The 19,528-nt window shown below is 28.3% G+C and overlaps 1 protein-coding gene across 1 annotated transcript in view; it reads right to left on the reverse strand.

Annotated features, from left to right (window-relative positions):
• The window catches only part of LOC126753024 (gamma-aminobutyric acid type B receptor subunit 1), a 499,314-nt gene extending 480,667 nt beyond the window's left edge, over nucleotides 1–18,647 (reverse strand). Inside the window, exon 1 of the mRNA XM_050464123.1 lies at nucleotides 18,077–18,647. The gene's annotated coding sequence lies outside the window, so the exon portion shown is untranslated. The remainder of the gene's footprint in view (nucleotides 1–18,076) is intronic.
• Between the last annotated feature and the right edge of the window lie 881 nt (nucleotides 18,648–19,528).

Below are 19,528 nucleotides of genomic sequence, written 5' to 3' on the forward strand. Positions count from 1 at the left end.
CACACAAGGGAGCTGGCATAGTGCACACAGCTGCAAACGGCATACATACATATACATATGTACAACGTTGCAACACTTTCACTTGGTAATTGACCTCATTAGGTAGCATCTTGACTTTTATTACCACACAGACTGCTTGTGGAAATTTTCGTACAGCAGATAGAGCATGCAGCTCAATTTCTTTTTACATACTTTCTATGTGAATTTGAGTGTATGAAAGTTAGAAAGTATGCCAAACAATTCGACTGAATTTTGTTAATACCGAAGTCTCGGGATTTTGATTTCATTGATTTTATATATGAGTTTGTGTGGAAAGAAAAAGTAAGCTATGCAAACTGTTTTGAAAAAATTTGTTTAATCCCGAAATTTATGGAAGCAAAATCCCGAAATTTCGGGATTCAAAAAATTCTTTCGAAATATTATGTATAGCTTACTTTATTTATTGAAACGAAACTTCGGGATTCAAAAAATTGTTTCGAAATATTTTGGAAAAAATCCCGGAATTTCGGGATTGTGCAAATTCATGAATTAACGTCGATAATAATTTCACGCATCTGCGAATATTTTTGTTTGAAAAAAATATGAACGAATCGAAATTTCGAGATTGCTTAGTAGAAATTTCGAAAGCTTGAAAATCATTATACATACAATAATTTATATTTTACAGCTGTAATGTGTAAATCACACATTTATTAAAAAAAAATTAATATTTACGATATTTCGGGACTTCGCTCGTTTAGATTTCGGGATCCCGAAAATTTTAAGGTCAACTTCTAATATAGTTTATAGCATAAATTTGGATTGAAAAGTATATCGTTCCCAAAATTTTGGAATTAGTTTTTAATAAATTTCGGGATCCCGAGAATTTTTTAATTAATTACCAAAACGATTTTAAGCAACTGTGTTTTTGTTTTATTTTACCTGTATCGAAATTTCTAGAGTTAGTCCGAGCAGGTTTTAGGATTTTTTATCTCTTTGCGAATTTTACTGCAAAAACAATGCGAATAGCCCCGAATTTGGGGGATTTTGCTAAATTATATTGCGTGGTCCAGAATTTTTTAATACTTTTTGGAATCACAATATGTTTTATTTAATAATTTTAACTCGCTTTCATAACGATTTGTATTTTAAATTTTAAATTCCGAATTTTATTCGAAATTTACGATCCCGAAATATCGGGATTTTGTTATTATAGTTTTAAGGATGAAAAAGGGCTTTAATATTTAACCAATTCTGTTTTTAATTTTAAATTCGAGATTTTGCTCGAATATGTTTTGAGTTTCCGAAACTCTTTGCGTAAGAATTTTATTGGAAAAGCTTAGGACGATTCTTAAATTTTGTAATTTTTGCTTGATAAGTTTTCGGAGTCAACAATTAAGTCACGATATATTAAATTTAAAACTATACAATCCCGAAATTTCGGGACCTTGTTGGAAGTGCTTTCGGAATCCCGAACTTTTTAATCATCCACTGTAAAGGGTTTTAACACAAATTTAAAAAAAAATACTTCTGACAAACCCGAAATTTCGGGATTTTGTTCGAAAAAATTTCGGGATCCCGTTTTTTGTTTTCAATATAGCAATATAACAATTCATGTGATTTAAAAAAAAATTAATAGTACCGAAACATCGGGATCACACAATCAGTTGAGTGGTTCCTTTAAACCAAAACATGCTAAATTACAATAAACAAAGAAAATGAATTATAATAAATTAAGAAATGCCTGCAACAGCAGTCACAGCAACCAGCGCCCAGCAGCCAACAAGCACATAAATCTCTCAATTTCCGTCTCAACACTTCAACAACTGCAAGTGTGAAGAGTATCAAGGAAAAGTATTGTTAAACAAATACAAAAAAAGAAATACTTTCTTCCACAAAATAAATACAAAATTTTCGCGCTTATCAACAAATTCGCATGCACGCAAAACCAACATAAAAATGATGGCCTTGAGCTACTGCAGACACATCACCAAGCCTCCAAAAACACACACGCCGGCATGTGTGGCTACAAATACAAACGTATACTATGTATTTTACGTGTAAGTGTGTGTGCGGAAAATTAAATTTCGCCTGCTTAGTCTTTCGCGAGACGCCTTTGGTGGTCTTATTTCACTCTGCATATTTTTCCTTTCTCCCGCCCGCTCCCAAAGCCTTGCGCCACTGTGGACTCAGCGAAATTGAGGAATCTTACATTTGGCTGCCCTTTGGAAGCCGCTATCGCAAATCTCTCAAAAGAAATTAAGGCTATGCGGTGGTTGCTCGCCGCATGCATGTAAGTGGCCGTGTATGTGTGTGTGTGTGTGTATGAGAAGAACTGTGCATAAATTTAGCGAGAAATTTTCATGATGCTGGCAAAGTGATAGAGATTGTGTTAAATGCGCGGAAAGCGCAGAATATTTATTAAGTATTTGCTCATATCTAGAAATATGGAGACTACCGGCAAGGCTAACGGGATTTTTAAGGTAATTTTATTAGCGTTCGTGTAATTTACGAGCTTCGGTTGAAAACTCTATGGTTAGATGGCTTCGTTATGACTAATTAAAAGTGTTGTTTTGGAAGTTAAAAATAGATATACATACATATATGTATGTATATAGATATAGATATTGCTATTGATATTGATACTAAACTTAAACTTAAACTTAAACTTAAACTTAAACTTAAACTTAAACTTAAACTTAAGCTTAAACTTAAACTTAAACTTAAACTTAAACTTAAACTTAAACTTAAACTTAAACTTAAACTTAAACTTAAACTTAAACTTAAACTTAAACTTAAACTTAAACTTAAACTTAAACTTAAACTTAAACTTAAACTTAAACTTAAACTTAAACTTAAACTTAAACTTAAACTTAAACTTAAACTTAAACTTAAACTTAAACTTAAACTTAAACTAAACTTAAACTTAAACTTAAACTTAAACTTAAACTTAAACTTAAACTTAAACTTAAACTTAAACTTAAACTTAAACTTAAACTTAAACTTAAACTTAAACTTAAACTTAAACTTAAACTTAAACTTAAACTTAAACTTAAACTTTTAACTAAAACTTTAACTTAAGCTTAAACTTAAACTTAAACTTAAACTTAAACTTAAACTTAAACTTAAACTTAAACTTAAACTTAAACTTAAACTTAAACTTAAACTTCAACTTCAACTTAAACTTGAACTTAACGGTATCTTCTTTTTGTTTATGCCTGAATCCAAACTTTTGACGGTCTGAAGGAAACATAATTTTTTCTTATTCTTGAAAACTTCTGTCAGTATTTGACAGCATCCTAATTGAGAAGGATCATCACCAGTAACATAAAAAAATAGAACTTTTTCACCCAAAACAAAATATGTGCTCTTGAATCGAGTACCGTTAATTAACTTCCGAAAACTAGTTTGACTTCCTGTTATAACCATTTCCAACCCTTATAACTCATACTTCTTATGTGCCTGTAACGTGACACTGTCTATTGCAAATATAGCCCAAGCCACTATGTTCGCTTTCTTTTAGTTATACCCAACGGCCATTGAACAAACCAATCAAAACTGCTGAATATCTTCATCAATCAAATGCAATTATGAATGTCGACATTCGGCGTCAGCCGAAGTGGAATGTGAAATATGAGCACTAACATCATGTTTAGTTACATGAAAGTTTGTTTGTTTGTATTGATAAAGGATAGTTTGATTATGTCTTCTACTTCGCTTTTCGCTTCGTTGGCTTTGTTAGTTTTAATAGTAAGTTCTACACGCTTTGTATGTAAGCTTGTATGCTTTATTGAATCTTTCGCAAACTTGGTTATTAAATAGGTGGAGCATACATTTAGGGGCTACGTAGTATTAAGTCTGATTACAGGTATATTTGGAAAATTTTTCTTTGATAAATATTGTATGCTCGTTAAGTAGTAAAGAAAAATTGTAGTTTTTACTCTTTCTTTACTTTTTTTGGTTACATTTTTTAAAACAATAATTTAAAAAAAAATTTATATAAAAATAAAAATTAACAAAAAAAATTTGATATGAATATTTTTTCTATGAGAAAATTTCTTATGAATGCTGCTAATTTTACATAGATACAGGGTGTTCCAGAAGCTCAAAATAATATTTTTTACTTGTGGTACAGAAAATTCTGTTATAATTGTGTCAAAAGAAGCAATATCTTACCCAACTCAAAGCAATTTTGTAAAAAAAAAGTATTTTTATTTTGGACCACCCTTTAGTTTTTGTTGCGTGTGCGTACATTGCGTGTGTTTTATTTGTCATGAAACACAGACGACACGCCCATTCGCAATTGGCTCATTAAATATTCATAACATTCAAATAGAACTCGCAGCTTACGCAAGCAAGAATGCTAATTATTCATACCTTTCTAATCAAAAAAATTGGACTGGGCTGAAAAGTAAAGAAAAAACTTAGGCGAGACGGAAATTAGAAAAATCAGATAGCCATTAAATTTAGAAAGGTTCACACATTTCTGAAGAAAAATCGAAAATTTGGCTATTCCCTTTAACGACTTTTATTTCATACATTTTTTACTATGGTCTCAAGTTTGAGAATTTTGAAATTTTATTAAAAAATATGAAACAGATGGCAACCCTGAAAGACTTAAAGCCATATAACTTTGTTGGTCCGTTTAATGACCACACGTCGTCTATAATGAAACAGAAGAGTATAAAAAAATTAAAATTTTGTTTTAAAAAAGGTGGCAACCTTGTTACATATTTTCACAAACTTTTTAATTTTAAAAGAAAAAATTTTATTAAAAAAAAGGATGGCAACCTTGTTACACATTTTTACCAAATTGTTAACCTGTACCACAATTAATTTTGTGTTGTGTTACGTTACAAAATGTTTATAAAAAGTAAGATGTCAACCCCACTAATACCAATTTCAAAATTACGAAAATCGAAATATGTACTTACAATGCTTGCCGTTAAAATTACAAAAAAAAATTAAAATTTTATTTAAAAAAGTAAGGTGGCAACCCCGCTAATACTGATTTCATCAAACAAATTACGAATTACGAGTTGTAGCAATTTAAATAGCTAAAATTTTTACACACAAACTTTTATTACATTTTACGCTGTTTGGCAACTTAACAATAAGACCTTTCGTTGAGTATTTAACTTCCAAGCCGTTGTCATTGTTTTATTTTTACTTTTAGTTATTAATGTATTTATATAATATGACGTAGATTATTTTAAACGTGCTTTAGCATCTGGCAACGCCTGTAGAATATAGTTCAGAACTAGAATTTTTAATTCACATTCTGGTGAAATTATTATGATTTTTCCAGTTTTAATGTTTTCTGTGAAATTCAAATTCTTATACAATTGTTGACTAAAAAATTTTTTATTTCTCATAGCAATTTTTTTTATTTTAATACTTTTTGTCGTGATAAATATAATAAATATAACTAATAATATAAATTAATATAAACAAGTGTTGTGGTCTCTGGCAACGCCAAAAAAATAAGTCAGTATTAAAATATTTTATTTGCCTTGCGATCAATGTTATTATCATTTCAAGCTTTCTAAACAACCTTTTTCAGGTTCAAAGATGTTTAAGAAATTTAAAAAAAAAGATGGCAACTCTTCGTTATGGTTTTCTCACCAAAACTGTTTATTTTTAAAAATTAAATTTTTAATGAATTTATTTTTTACAATATTCTTTAGACTTTTTCAACATGCCTTTTACCATCTGGCAACGCCTGCCAAAAGCGCTAAAAAATTCAAATTACCTTGATCTCAATACTATCAGCATTGAGAGTTTTTTCAGTTTTCATAATTTCTATAAAGTTTAAATAAGTTTTAATTAAAAAGGTGGCAACCTTTATTATATTTTAAATTTTTTTGAAATTATGTCTGCATTATTTTAATAATTTTTTAAGTAAGTAATATATTGGTATAAATTTTAACATTTTTAATCTTTTTAGTACTAAAAGTACTACCAAAATATTCAATTTCCGTTGATCTCAATACTATTATCATTAAGAGTTATTTAGCTCGCTTTTTCAGTCTTCATTTTTTCTATAAAATTTTGTTTAAGTTTCTAGTTGAAAAGGTGGCAACCTTTCGTTTTATATTTTTCTGAAATTCTGAAATGTCGTTTGCTTTAGTTTAATAATTTTTGACATAAGCAATACATATATTGATATCAATTGTTGATTTTATTGACAGCATTTTAGCATCTGGCAACTCGTTTTCAAATTTTTTTAGTACTTAACATAACGTCTAATTTAACTTGCGTTCAGTATGATCATAATTTATTCCTCAACTTTGGGTAAATTTTTTATAAAAAAAAATGTGTAAAAAAATAATATGCAACTCTATTTTACGAAAACGGTAAATTCAATACCTTTACACGTTTTATTTAACGCAAGCTAATTTTTGAAAAAATAACTGAAATTATTTTACGTTATATTATTTTTTGCGAAGAAATGTGTGGCAACCCTAGGCGTAAATATTTTTATGTAAATTTTTTTTCTTACATTACTACTTTATTAATATTAAAAACATCGATTTTATTTTACGTTATATTATTTTTTGCGATGAAATATGTGGCAACCCTATGCATAAAAATTTTTGTGTAAATATTTTTGCTTAAAACTTTTTTAAATTGCTATTTATTATTAATAATAAATGCAACAATTTTATTTTTAATATATTACATACATATGTATGTATGTATGTATATGTATCTGTGAGAACATACGCACAAATTTCCACAAAAATTGAATAACACTATTCTACTAAATGAAAAATATTTCATCCATTAAATATTTCTCTTCCAGGTGACAATAATGTCTCCAAATTTCTCACATTATTCCCAGCAAATCCCAATTTCCATATAATTATTTCACAGCGCCTGAAAGTAGGCAAGCCATTTGTCTTCATCTATTTAAATAAGCGTTAATTATTAATGTGGCACTCATATTTTCCCGCCCACTTGGCTGGAAAGCAATCTTAATTGACCAAAACGTAAACGGTGCAAATATTGGGGGTGTTGACTACCTACCAAAGGTCGAAATATTACATTATGTACGCACCTGGATGTAGCACCTATAAATTAAGAAAAAAGTTAGCTAAGCGCACTCACAACAATTTGACTAACGAAGCAGAAATATTTTTGCTTATTTATTTCTTTTTATTTATATATATACATGTATATATTGTTGGTGTTTGTATGTGCATAAATATTAAGGTGTGCGTTATTTTCCAAGTTGATTTTTTTTTAATCTCTGATGTTTCATTTCTTGAACTAAAAAAATTATTCAAAGTGAAGTAAATTTTTTTTCAATTCAAATCGTGCCTTGTATAGCATGCTATTTTTCCCATGTATCATGCGATTTTTTGATATTTTGCATGATATGAGTAAACCTACAACTTTTGAAAAAAACGTATTCTAATATAAAATTTAGTTTGTAGAAAATTTTTTATGATTTTTTTATATTTTTTTTTTTATAAACTTTTATAATTTTTTTTTTATAAATTTTTATAAATTGTTTATACATTTTTTTATAATTTTTTATAAATTTTTTTCTAAATTTTTATAATTTTTTTTTATAAATTTTTATATTTTATTTTTATAAATTTTTTTATAATTTTTTTCATATAACCACTACCTTAAAAGTTCTACGCAGCTAAATTTATACATATATCAAGTCTATTAAGCCTGCATATATGTAGTACAACATGTCGTATGAGCAACATATAGTTTACCTAGCAGCTATGAATGCTCAGTACACTCGTAGCATAACTTTAACTGCGTATAACTTTTAAAATAATAGTTTAATGGAAAAAAGTATTAAGAGCTTTTTCGTAGAGCGAACAATTAGGTAGCAGAATATTGGTTTTCGAATATTCTAGGTTTACTTTCATAGCGCAAAATATCTAAAAATCTCATGATATATACATACATGGAAGAAATGTGATTTAGGCACCGTTTAAATCGAAAATAATGTGCTTTTTTACTTTAGATAACTTATTTTAAAGTAAAAACTGAAACATCAACTATCACAACATAAAAAAATATCAACTTGAGAAATAAAGCACTCCCTAGTGTACACATATACACTCACTTAGCAGCTCCATCATCATTAGCGACCACGCGTAGCACGTTGTGCGTGCCGAAAATTTCTAAAACTGCGCCAAATGCACGAGAATAATAACCAAAAATATGTAATGACAAACAACAAGAACAAAGAAAAGAAAGCAAATGACATTTCCGTGTAAAAAAGTCGCAAGCAGGAAAAAGAAGCCTTGAATTAGCAACGCTTTGTTAGCGCTGGCATGCCTTTTACTCACTGCTCACTTCTTTTATATTCATATTTTTATTTCCTGCGTTGCCTGGTTTCATAGTTTACTTATTTTTTTGTTGTTTTGTGTAATTTTTTATTTCGCGCACAGCATGCTTTTAGGCGCGCTAACGTGACATTGTCGCATTTAGAAATGTGAATATAAAAACGACAGCGTTACAACTTGACGACTTAATACGCGCGCGGCACCCATCGTTCATTTTGTTTGGCACATTTGTTAACAACACAATTTCATGGATTTGTGTGTGTGTGAGTTTTAATGCGCTTACGCGCCTAAAACTATGCGCAGATTTTTGCGGAACGCCGACCATAAAAGCCAAATTGCGTGATTTCCATATTTAATATTCACACACCGACACGCATACATAAGCGAATTTTACACATAAACACATGTACACACACATACAAAGTGAAAATCATAAATGTGTATGTGTGCGTTCGTGCGTGACTTGCTTGAAACCTTGCAGCTACTTAGTTTCGCCGCTTCAAGGTAATTAAATATTTATACGTGAGTTTTGTATGCTTGAAAAACGAAAAACACGCACACGCACACACATACAAAAGCAAAGCAGCATACCTACACGCTTTTGAATTTTAATTATGAAATTATTAAAATGTGCTGCTAACTTATATTTAATTGTTGTATATATGGTTGTGTGGGTCTAACCAAATTTAATCCGATTATCATATATATGTACATATGTACATACATATATACATATGTAAATATAAGTGTTCCCATGTATGCGTAATACACTCAATATACCGCACACATACCCTGCGCACCCCTCCAAACCCCTCAAACTCATTGGTATATTTTGTTACTTTCGTAAATTAATTAAACTTTATTTCACAAACTTTGCTTATTATGTTTATGCTGCGCCGGCAACTGATATGCGCCTAAAAATACACTTTGCAGAGAAATTAATTTTTTTGCATATTAATTTTTGAAGTTGTATTCAATACAAAGTCAATACGTGCTTCACTTTTTGGTAGCGTTTGGACGGAAGCACATTTTAAGTGTGGATTATATTGAAGAGCGCCTAAAAATATGCTAATTGTAACTCAACGTGAAGTGAATAGCAATGTTTAATTGCAAGGTTTTCATGGCAGAAAAGTTATTTGCACAAAATGATATATCGAAAACAATTTTAGTACAAAAATAAAGGATTTTCACATTCCTATAAAATCGAAACCAAGAATACCTTGCTTCTAGAGCAGAATGGAAAAATGGGGAGATGGACAGGTGTAGGTACGCAGGGATAAGCATATATAAAGAGGTGTCCAAACTATATAATGGAGTGGCAGTTGGTGTCTTTTCAGTAAAATTGATAAACAGAATCGCCTTCCGTCTAGCAGACCACTGCAGTATGTACCAAGCGGAGAACTGTGGTACTGATAAAAAGTGTGCTCCCAACAATGAATGTATTTATACTATATACAAGAACTTCTTCTTCAATTGCCCAACCGGTCCAAATCACTTAAGTTTCTTAGCGTTTCGTCAAAGTTACTGAAAGAATGAGTTCCAAGACATAGTGACATTACTGGTAGGTTAAGTTAGATTAGGTTAATCTGGTAGGGCAATAAGCCACGCATAGTTTGGTCCTTTGCGATACCAGATGGAGTTCACCTGCTAAATCCAAAAGGAGTAGTCATCGTTTAGGACGCCTGCGCTTGACACGAATTTTAACAGACTCTCCGGTCTCACTATCGATATTTCCTCCAGTGTACCATATTACTGATAACTGTGAAACAGTTGAAATAGTCAGACCAGGCACCAACTTGCAACTAAACACAAAAAAAGTGAGAGTTTATATGCCTCTGGCTACTTGTAGATATTTAATCGAGAATACTTGTATTATTGAAAAAAAAATAGCTGAGACTTTGTGGAGTCAAACTCTAACTTGTTCAACTATGGATGGATGGAATACGGGCCGCATATGCCGACTAGTAAAATTGAAAAGGACTGACATGAGGACTTAGCAGGCAGCGGGCTAGCAGACTCGACGCCATGTAATGATTATGGTAGAAGCTGCTAGAAGGTAGTAGAAGACGAGCCTATAAAAACGTCTCCAATGCGAATGCAAAAGCAAAGCATTGTATAAGAAAAGGACGACGGTATCTTGACAATGTTCTGGACGTTGCACAAATAAAACTTTTCAAAACAAAAAAGTTATTAGCACAAAAAGAAGCAGTGAAAAAGAGTTTAGTACAAAATTCTGATTTGTATTGTTGAAGTGTAGTGCAGAGAAAAGACAATAAAGTGCGGGAATATTAGTACAGGTGGTTCCCCAATTGGTCTTCTAAAGGCCGAGCTAAGTCGTCAAACATCCACTTTACTTAAGTGGGTAAAAACTACTAAAATTTTGCTCAAAAAATGTGTGGATTTTGTTCTAAAATTATTTTTATGGAAACAAATGCATAAAATAAAAATTTAATACATACTAAAATTTTCCTAAAAAAAATGTGCAAATATTTTGTTTGTTCTAAAATTTATTTTTAAAATACTGCTTTATGTTTTAAATAAATTTTAAAATGTATAATTTAGACCAAATTTCATAAAATTTTATTAAAAAAATTAGTTCTAAAATTTTTTTACAGAATGACATGCATTATGTTTTAAATAATTGTTTAGACTTTAAGCAACTTGTACAACAAGTTAGACCAAATTTAGTACTAAAACTTTGAACAGGTGTTAACTGTAAAATTTTTGCATACTATTTATGTATAAAACTTTTATTTTGACAAAATTTATTAAGAATTTATCTTGAAAATAGATTTTTTCATTAACAGTTTGTACAAATTAAATACTAAAACTTTTGTTAAAGCTAACTAATTTTTTTATTGAGGCTTTATTTGAAACAATAGGTGTTTTTTCACTTAACAGTTTGTACTAAAATTAAGTACTAAAACTTTTGTTAACAAATTAGTACTAAATGTGGATATTGAGACTTTATCTTGAAAAGAGAAGGTCCGAATGTTTTTCAATTAGCAGGTTGGACTAAATTTTCGTACTAAAATTTTTATTTACAAATTAGTACTAAATGTTAATATTGAGACATTTCCTCGAAAAAAAGAGATCCAAATTTTTTTCATGTTGTTGTTATTAGGACTTTATCTCAAGAACAGAATGTCTACATTATTTTCATTTAGTAGTTTGTACTAAATTTTTGTACTAAAACTTTTTTAATAAAATATAACTAAATGTTGATATTGAGATTTTATCTCAAGAAGAGAAGGTTTATCTTTTTTCATTTAGTAGTTTGTACTAAAATTTTCAAACAGTTAATAAATTTTAGTAAACAATTATGATTATAAATTATTGGGCTTGGTTTTAGTAAATGTTATACGGAGGCTGCTATATATATTTCTGGCCTAATAATGAAAATAGGAATCTTTATCAACGAAAATGGTTTTATTGTTTTTCAAAATATTCTCCATCAAGATTTATACACTTTTCCATGCGCTCAAACCAATTTTCGAAGCACTTTTTCCACTCCGATTGAGACACCTCCAAAACATGGTTTTTGAATGCTTCAACAGCATCTTCTGGCGACGAAAATCGTTGACCACGCATTATTTTCTTGATGTGTGGGAATAAAAAGAAGGTAAAAAAATTATTTCTCGAAACAAAAAAATTACTTACAATTCTATATAATATTTAGTACTATTTTCGGTTTACGTGCTAAATAAAAGATAATAGAATTATTTAACAGATTAGTAAAAATTCTAGACATAGTTTAATAAGTTTATAATGATTACATTAACCTTATAAGAAAATAAATTTAGCACAAATAAATTTAAGGTACTAAAAATTAGTTCTAAAATCGCATAAAACCATAGTGAATGTAGGTCAGACACAATTTCTCGAACAAGGAATATGCCTCATTGTCGCATTGCTTTTTTTTCAACAAAAAGCTGAAAGAAGTTATATGTAAATATTCGCTTGAAAAATATGGAAAGAAAATTTTAAGTACTAACAGTTAGGTTTAAAACCAATTTCGTGTCCAAGAAATATACAAAAATTTGCTTTAAATCGAAAACTTAATTGCTGTTCACTTCAATTTAGTACTAAAAATTATTATATATGGAAAACAAGTAATTTAAAAACCAATAGCAAAAAAGACAGTGTACTAAAGAAACGAACCGAGAATGCTTTCAGCTAATCGTTACTAGTTTTTAGTACATAAATTAATGAATATTATTTAAAGTGCGTGTAGAAATTTGAAAGTAAAATTGCTGCTAAAAACATTTTTAAAAACTAGTACTAAAAATTTTGTAAAAAACATTAAACTTAAATACTCCTGTTAAAAATTTTTCAGAAACTAGTTCTAAAAGTTTAGAGGAAAATAATAAATTTGTTTCGTAATATATTTGGTCGAAGATAGCGCAACTATATATAAATAGAGACAAATTAAATTAATTGATACGCAAAATTTAGTACTAATGGCTTCATACTTAAAGTAAGTTACAGAAATCTCTTAAAAAATATATTTTTTATCTATTATTTGTGAATTTTGAAATAAAATTTTATTTCTCTGAGAAATATTCATTAAAGACAAAAGTTTGTACTAAAAGTTGTGTACTAAAACATTTATACTAAATTTTTCCAAAACAATTTTTATACAAACAATACAAAATTTATATTTGATCGCATGAAAAATATTAATATATAAAATTTTGTACTAACGTTTTTGTACTAAAAATACTTTTATTATTACTAAAGTTTTCAAAAATATTTTTTACCTATGATATTTTGTACAATAATAAAAAAGTCATTGTTTTTCTACAAATTTTTTTAACAAAAAATGTATTACTAAAAATTGTGTACTAAAATTTCTTCCAAATTTTTGTGCTAAAAATTTAGTACTAAAAATTTTTGTATGTAAAATTGTGTAGTGTTACTGGAAAATGTGCTAAAAATTTTTCCAAACAATGTATACTAAAGGCTTTGTTCAAAATTTATTACAAAAACAACATTCTTTTTACTTAAAATTTTTGTACTGAAAAATTTAGTAGTAAAAAATTTTTGTACTGAAAATTGTGTTCTAAAATTGTTTCCAAATTTTTGTACTAAAAATTGTGTACTAAAATGTTTTCCACACTCTTGTTCAAAATTTTATTACAAACACAACATTTTTTTTTTAAATTGTGTAGTAAATTTTTGACACGAAAGTTTGTGTGCTAAAAATGTTTTCATATACCTTTCTACTAAAACTTGTGTACTAAAAATTGGATACTTAAGGCTTTGTTCTAAATTTTATTACAAAAATCGCAACTTTTGTACTCAAAATTTTTGTACTAAAAATTTAGTACTAAAAACTTTTGTTCTCAAAACTGTATACTAAAGGCTTTCTTTTAAATTTTATTAAAAAAATCGCAACTTTTGTACTCTAAATTTTTGTACTAAAAATTTAGTACTAAAAGCTTTTGTACTCAAAATTATGCAGAAACTTCTTGCTACTAAAGATTGTATGCTAAAAATGTTTTCTATAGTTTTGCAATAAAAATTGTGTACTAAAATTTTTTCCAAAATTTTGTCCTAAAAATGGCGTACTAAAAGCTTTGTTCTACATTTTACTACAACATTTTTTTAATATAAAATCAAGTATTCTAATTTCCTTTCTCGCATTTCAAAACTTTTTAGTACCACAAGTTATAAATAATACGCGTACAAAATAACTTTTTACGGTACATTTAATATTTTTCATTTCATTCCGTGGCTCTCATACTAATATGCTGTAAGTTTATGTATCTTTTGCCCCAAAAACACGAATTCATTCAACTAAGATAAATTTGGCATATTTATCTGCTTGCAACACCGAATAAAAGGCTTGCGTTTGAGGAGCGCTCTTGAGTTTGGCATACTTTTAGGCTGTCTGGCAGCTGCTGCACCGTCGTTTGCTGCCTTGCAGTGCTGTTTGAGTGCTACACACATACATACAAATGCACATACCTATTTGCAGCCAAATTTAAAGTGTTCTACTTTCAATCCATTTTTGCTGGCAGTTTTTCGGCGATTTCAGTGCGCTTCATTCAAAAGAATTTTGGGCGAGAGCCTTTTGTTCTTAAATTTTGTGGCGTCAAATGTTTTTTTATTATGAGTGGAGGGTAGTAGCGTGGTTTGGAGTGTATTGTTGTGCAAGGAATTATAATTATAAGCAAACTTTTTTCATATTTCTTTGCAATGAATCGTAAGTAGCGGCATTTCATTAGCTTTTACCTAACTTTAATTATTTTGAAATGTTCTTTGGTGAAGCAGAAACCACGAAATCATAATTAAAATTCTAATCAGGCAACAAAAATATTTTTATTTCGCCACATTTGCGTTGCTTTGCGTCAGTTTCGTTTATTATTGTGCGTCCTTTTGTATCACATTTCGTTAACTTTTAGTGCGCGAAGTTTTTATGTTGCATAATTAAAATTAAGGCACTTAAAACACCTCCATTTTACGAGCTGCTTCGCATAGCGGAAATTTAAGAAGTTGAGATTTCGTGCTTTACACCGAGACGATGATGCCATTATAGACAATGTTGTAGCAAAAAGTAAGAAACAGTGAGTAAGAGGTTTAAGCAAGCATATTTTTTAAAATATTTATTCTAAAGTGTTGCCACATATAAACATTTTATTTTACGAAATTTATTAAAATTGATTATTTTCTAACGCGAAAAAACACGATCTACGAAAACACATATTCGAAAATATTTTTTTGAAGGGTTGCCAACTATTTAAAATTTTCAGTTTATTAAAATTTTTATATATTATGTCTATTTTTTTATAGCTCATCGATATGTATAATGTCTCTATAGGAATAATAATTAAGAAAGCATATTATTGATTCTTAAATGTTGCCACCTATAAAAATTTATAAGTCGATGAAATTGCGAAGATAAATAAATAGATAATTATGTAATTAGATAAATTATCTATTTCTATACGGATAAGAAACAAAAGCGCTTTGCGAAAGCACAAATTTTAATAAATTTGCTTTGAAGAGTTGCCAATTAATTATAATTTTCAGTTCATTAAAATAATAAGATAAATAAAATTCTTTATTCAAATGTATATAATTATTTTTTTCAAGCTAATTCAAGGTCTAAATCAAAGTCAAGGTTTTTATATAAAAAATAAATAAGAAGGCATATTGTTTATTTTTAAGGGTTGCCACTTATTTATAATTTTCAGTTTACTAAAACTTATAAAATAATATAGTTATCAAGATTTAATGTGACGTTATAATAAAAATAATTAAAAAATAATATCATTCATTCTTAAGCGTTGCCACCTATAAAAACTGTAAGTTGATGAAATTGAGAAGATAAAGGATTAGAAAAATGCATTGTTTCTATAAAGATATCAAATTAAAGGGACATACAAAAGCACGCATTTGAAACTATTTCTGCAGAGAGTTGCCAATTAATTAACATTTTCGATTCAAAAAAATATATAATATAATTTAATTATTTTATATCATTATATCGATGTTTAAAATGCTTGTTTATTAAAAATAATAAATAATGCATATTATTTATGTTTAAAGTTGCCACCTATTAAAAATTTTAAGTCGTTGAAATGGGAAAGATAAGTTTATTTATTAGATATTTCGCTAAAAAGCTAAAGCAGTTTCGAAGGCAGATATTTAAGTAAATTTTAAGTCTAGAGTTGCCAACAATTCAAAATTTATAAAAATTTATAGTAAAATAGAAAACATAGTATTAAAGGTAAAGCTTTTAATATAGTATAACTATTTTATCAAGGATTAAGGAGGTTTAAAATGTTTTTCTATTGAAAATAAATTTGATTAGGGTTGCCAATTATACAAACATTGTAATATTGTACATATGTATGTAAATTAATTTGATGAAAAAATAATATTACATTGAGGGCATCAAACTAACAGATTTAAGAAAAAATCTTCGTTGGAAATTTCTCTGAGAGAGGTTGCCACCTGTTTACAAAGTAAAAGTGAAAAAATTAAAGTGGAGAAAGCTTAACAATATGGCACTATAACTATAGAGGTTTCGGAAAAAAATGTATGTAATAAATAAAATATTGCAAATAGGTGGCATTTTAATAAATTATTTTCATATTATTTCTCATATTAAAATATTTTTTTAGGAATTTTTTTGACAACTGTAAGTCGAGAAATTTTTAAATGGAAAAATTGATAAAATAAAGACTACACACATACAGAGATTTAAGAGATTTAAAACAATTACAGTTGAAAAAAAAATGTGGAGAGTTGCCAAACGTTCAATTTCTTTTAGAAAGTATTTTGATGACAGTTTGCCACCTATAAATCGAAATGTGTTTCGTTGATAAAATTTATGAGACGAATAAATACTTAAACTCTAACGTCTACAGTTGAAAATATTTTCTTTGAAGAGGGTTGCCAACATTTTAATATTTTCAATACATAGAAATTGTTAGAAAAAAAAACAAAAACCAAAAATTTCAACATGTGAAACAAACCAAATAAGCTTAAGAATAGCCGCTGATTTAAAATTAAGTTATAACTTTGTTGATAAAGGCATACACCCATATTTATTTGAGTAGGGTTGCCAATTGAATTTCAAAATTTGAATTCGATAAGATAATAAAATAAATGATTAATTATCACTGGGTATAAGAGATATTGAAGAACTGTTCAGAGTAGAATGAAATTAAGTTGAGGAGCGTTGCCACCTGTTTCGATTAAAATATTATTTAATGAATACACTAAAGTTAGCAACTGATTTATGTACTAATCTGTATTTAAAAAAAATGTTTAAGTTATATCTTATAAGATTATAATTTTTTTTGGTAAGGTTGCCAATTGCTTCAAAATTTGAAATCGAAATAAATAAAACATCAAAATATTTTTTTATTTCAAATGCTTATGAAACCTGCTTATCAGAATATGCTAATAAAAACGAGAAATTTTTTATTGGGTATTGCCACCTGTTTCGATCTTTTTAAAAAAACTTCCTAGTTATACCTTATAAGATAATATTTTTTCAAAATTGTTTTTAAATAAAAGATTAAAATAAATTTTTTATTTCAAATGCTTCAGTAAGTGTTAAGAAAACGAAAAATTTGTTTGTTGGGTGTTGCCACCTGTGTCGACATTTTTTTTATCAAAATATTTTTTTTTATGTAATTATAACGAAATACGCTTTGATTTTTATTTCCGTACATACTTACATATGTATATTTCAATAAATTAAAATTATACCTCATACAAATAACTACACAAAGTACCAAAAGTGCTGGCAAAATTACGCAATAAACTTGTTTTGAGCTTAATATGCTTCGCAATTTTCCCTAATGGCGGTAAATGTGTGCAATTTCCAGCAACTTTTGTTAAATTCTTCGAATTTTTAAACCCATCGCTTTTTGTTAAATTTTCTCATTTACCTCTATTGCGTCTAATTGAATTTTAATGGGTTTACACACGCTGATCGATGATTTGATGGGATAACTTGAAGGATGCCGCAACAAGAAGGAAAGAAAAATGCCACAGGAAAAAGCCAACTTAGCACAAACACATGTCTGCATGTGTGTGCGTGTGTGTATGTAGGCTCTCAAGTATGCATGTATGTGTGTGTGTGTGTCAAAGAACGTTAGATAATACTTTGGAAGTAGAAAAACTTCAGCTAAGCTAGATTGAGAGCTATTGATGTGCCTATCGCACCCATAATGCTTACATACAGACTTATGTACATATGTATATGTAATCCTTTATGTACTTGCATGTGTAGGTGTGTGTAGTTATAAAAATGTACTCACTTTTCGTAAAACGTTGGAACGTATGCTGAAACTTTTTAACAGTTGAAAAACTTTTTCGTTGCTGATTTGGCTTTTTTGTTACGCCGTTTGATGCTTGCGGGTAATGTTGTTGTTATTTAGTATTATATTATATATTTATATATTTTTTTCTATGTATTGAATGTAGCTGGAGCCAGTGATGTTGAAAGATCGTAATGTTTATTTTATTTATTTATTTTTGTTTTTGTTAGTTTATTTTTTGTTATTTTTATTGTTGTTGTTATTTTTTTGGTTTCGGTTGTTTTCCTTTCTTTCTGCGTCAAGGCAGCTGCTGACTGCGGAAGTTTGCTGCTTCCTCTACTGGTCCTCAAATTGCGCTGATGGATTTACCGTTAGGGCTTAGCGGCGACTTGTAGACTACTTTAAAAGCTGCCGCATAAATGCTTGTGGCGCAATTTTTGTGGCTTTTGTGTTTCTTTTTTGTTATCTTAAATATTATTTTCTTCACTTTTGTTTTACTTTTTCACAACTTCATTTCGCACTTGATAACTTTTTATTTAATTTTAAAATTTTTTTATAATAATATTTTTATTTTTCTATGATAATAATATTTTTATTTTTTAATAATAATATTTTTTTAATTTTTTATAATATAATTCTTTCAAAAATTTGTTTTTTTTTAATTTTTTTTAACTCAAAAATGCCGTTATTTCATTTTATCAGCTTTCCTGCGCAACAAAAAATACAACAACAACAGTTTTTTCACTAAAGCTCTAACAAGAACCTATACTTCTTTATATGTATGTATTATGTATGTATGTATGTATGTATGTATGTACATATGATACTTATACAGTAGATATAATAGTCCACCTTGCTTGCCTGCTGGGGGACGTGTGTTGCTGGAAGGAAGCGTTTGCTTATAGGGTTGCTTAGCTGCCCAGCAGGCTCACATGCTACGCTGCCGTTGCTCTTTATTGTTTGCTCACAGCGTGTTTACGGAACAGCATATATGCAAGCAAGTGTTGGTGCACCAGGGCGTATGCGTGATTTTCAGGAACTTTAAGCAGACACTTGATTTGGGATTATACATTGAAATGCATTTTAGGGCATTATTTCAACAGTAAACACGTAGTTTTTCACCAAAATAATTTAATATTTTTTTTGAATTTTTTAATTAATTTTTTTAAATTTTTTAATTAATTTTTTAAATTTTTTTTAATTTTAAAATTTTTTTTTAATTTTTTTAATTTTATTTAAGCTTTTTGTTTCATATTTTAAATTTTTTTACTGTATTTAAAATTTTTTATTTGTATTGTTTTAAATTTTATTTAAGTATTTTTATTTTTTTTCATTTTTAATTAACTTTTTAATATTTTTAATTTTTTTTTAATTTTTAATTAATTTTTTAATTATCTTAATTTTGTTTAACATTTTTATTTTTTTTTTTTAATTTTTAATTTAATTTCTTTA

This window comes from Bactrocera neohumeralis, chromosome 3 (genome assembly GCF_024586455.1).
Source record: "Bactrocera neohumeralis isolate Rockhampton chromosome 3, APGP_CSIRO_Bneo_wtdbg2-racon-allhic-juicebox.fasta_v2, whole genome shotgun sequence".
NCBI classification, from domain to species: Eukaryota; Metazoa; Arthropoda; class Insecta; order Diptera; family Tephritidae; genus Bactrocera; species Bactrocera neohumeralis.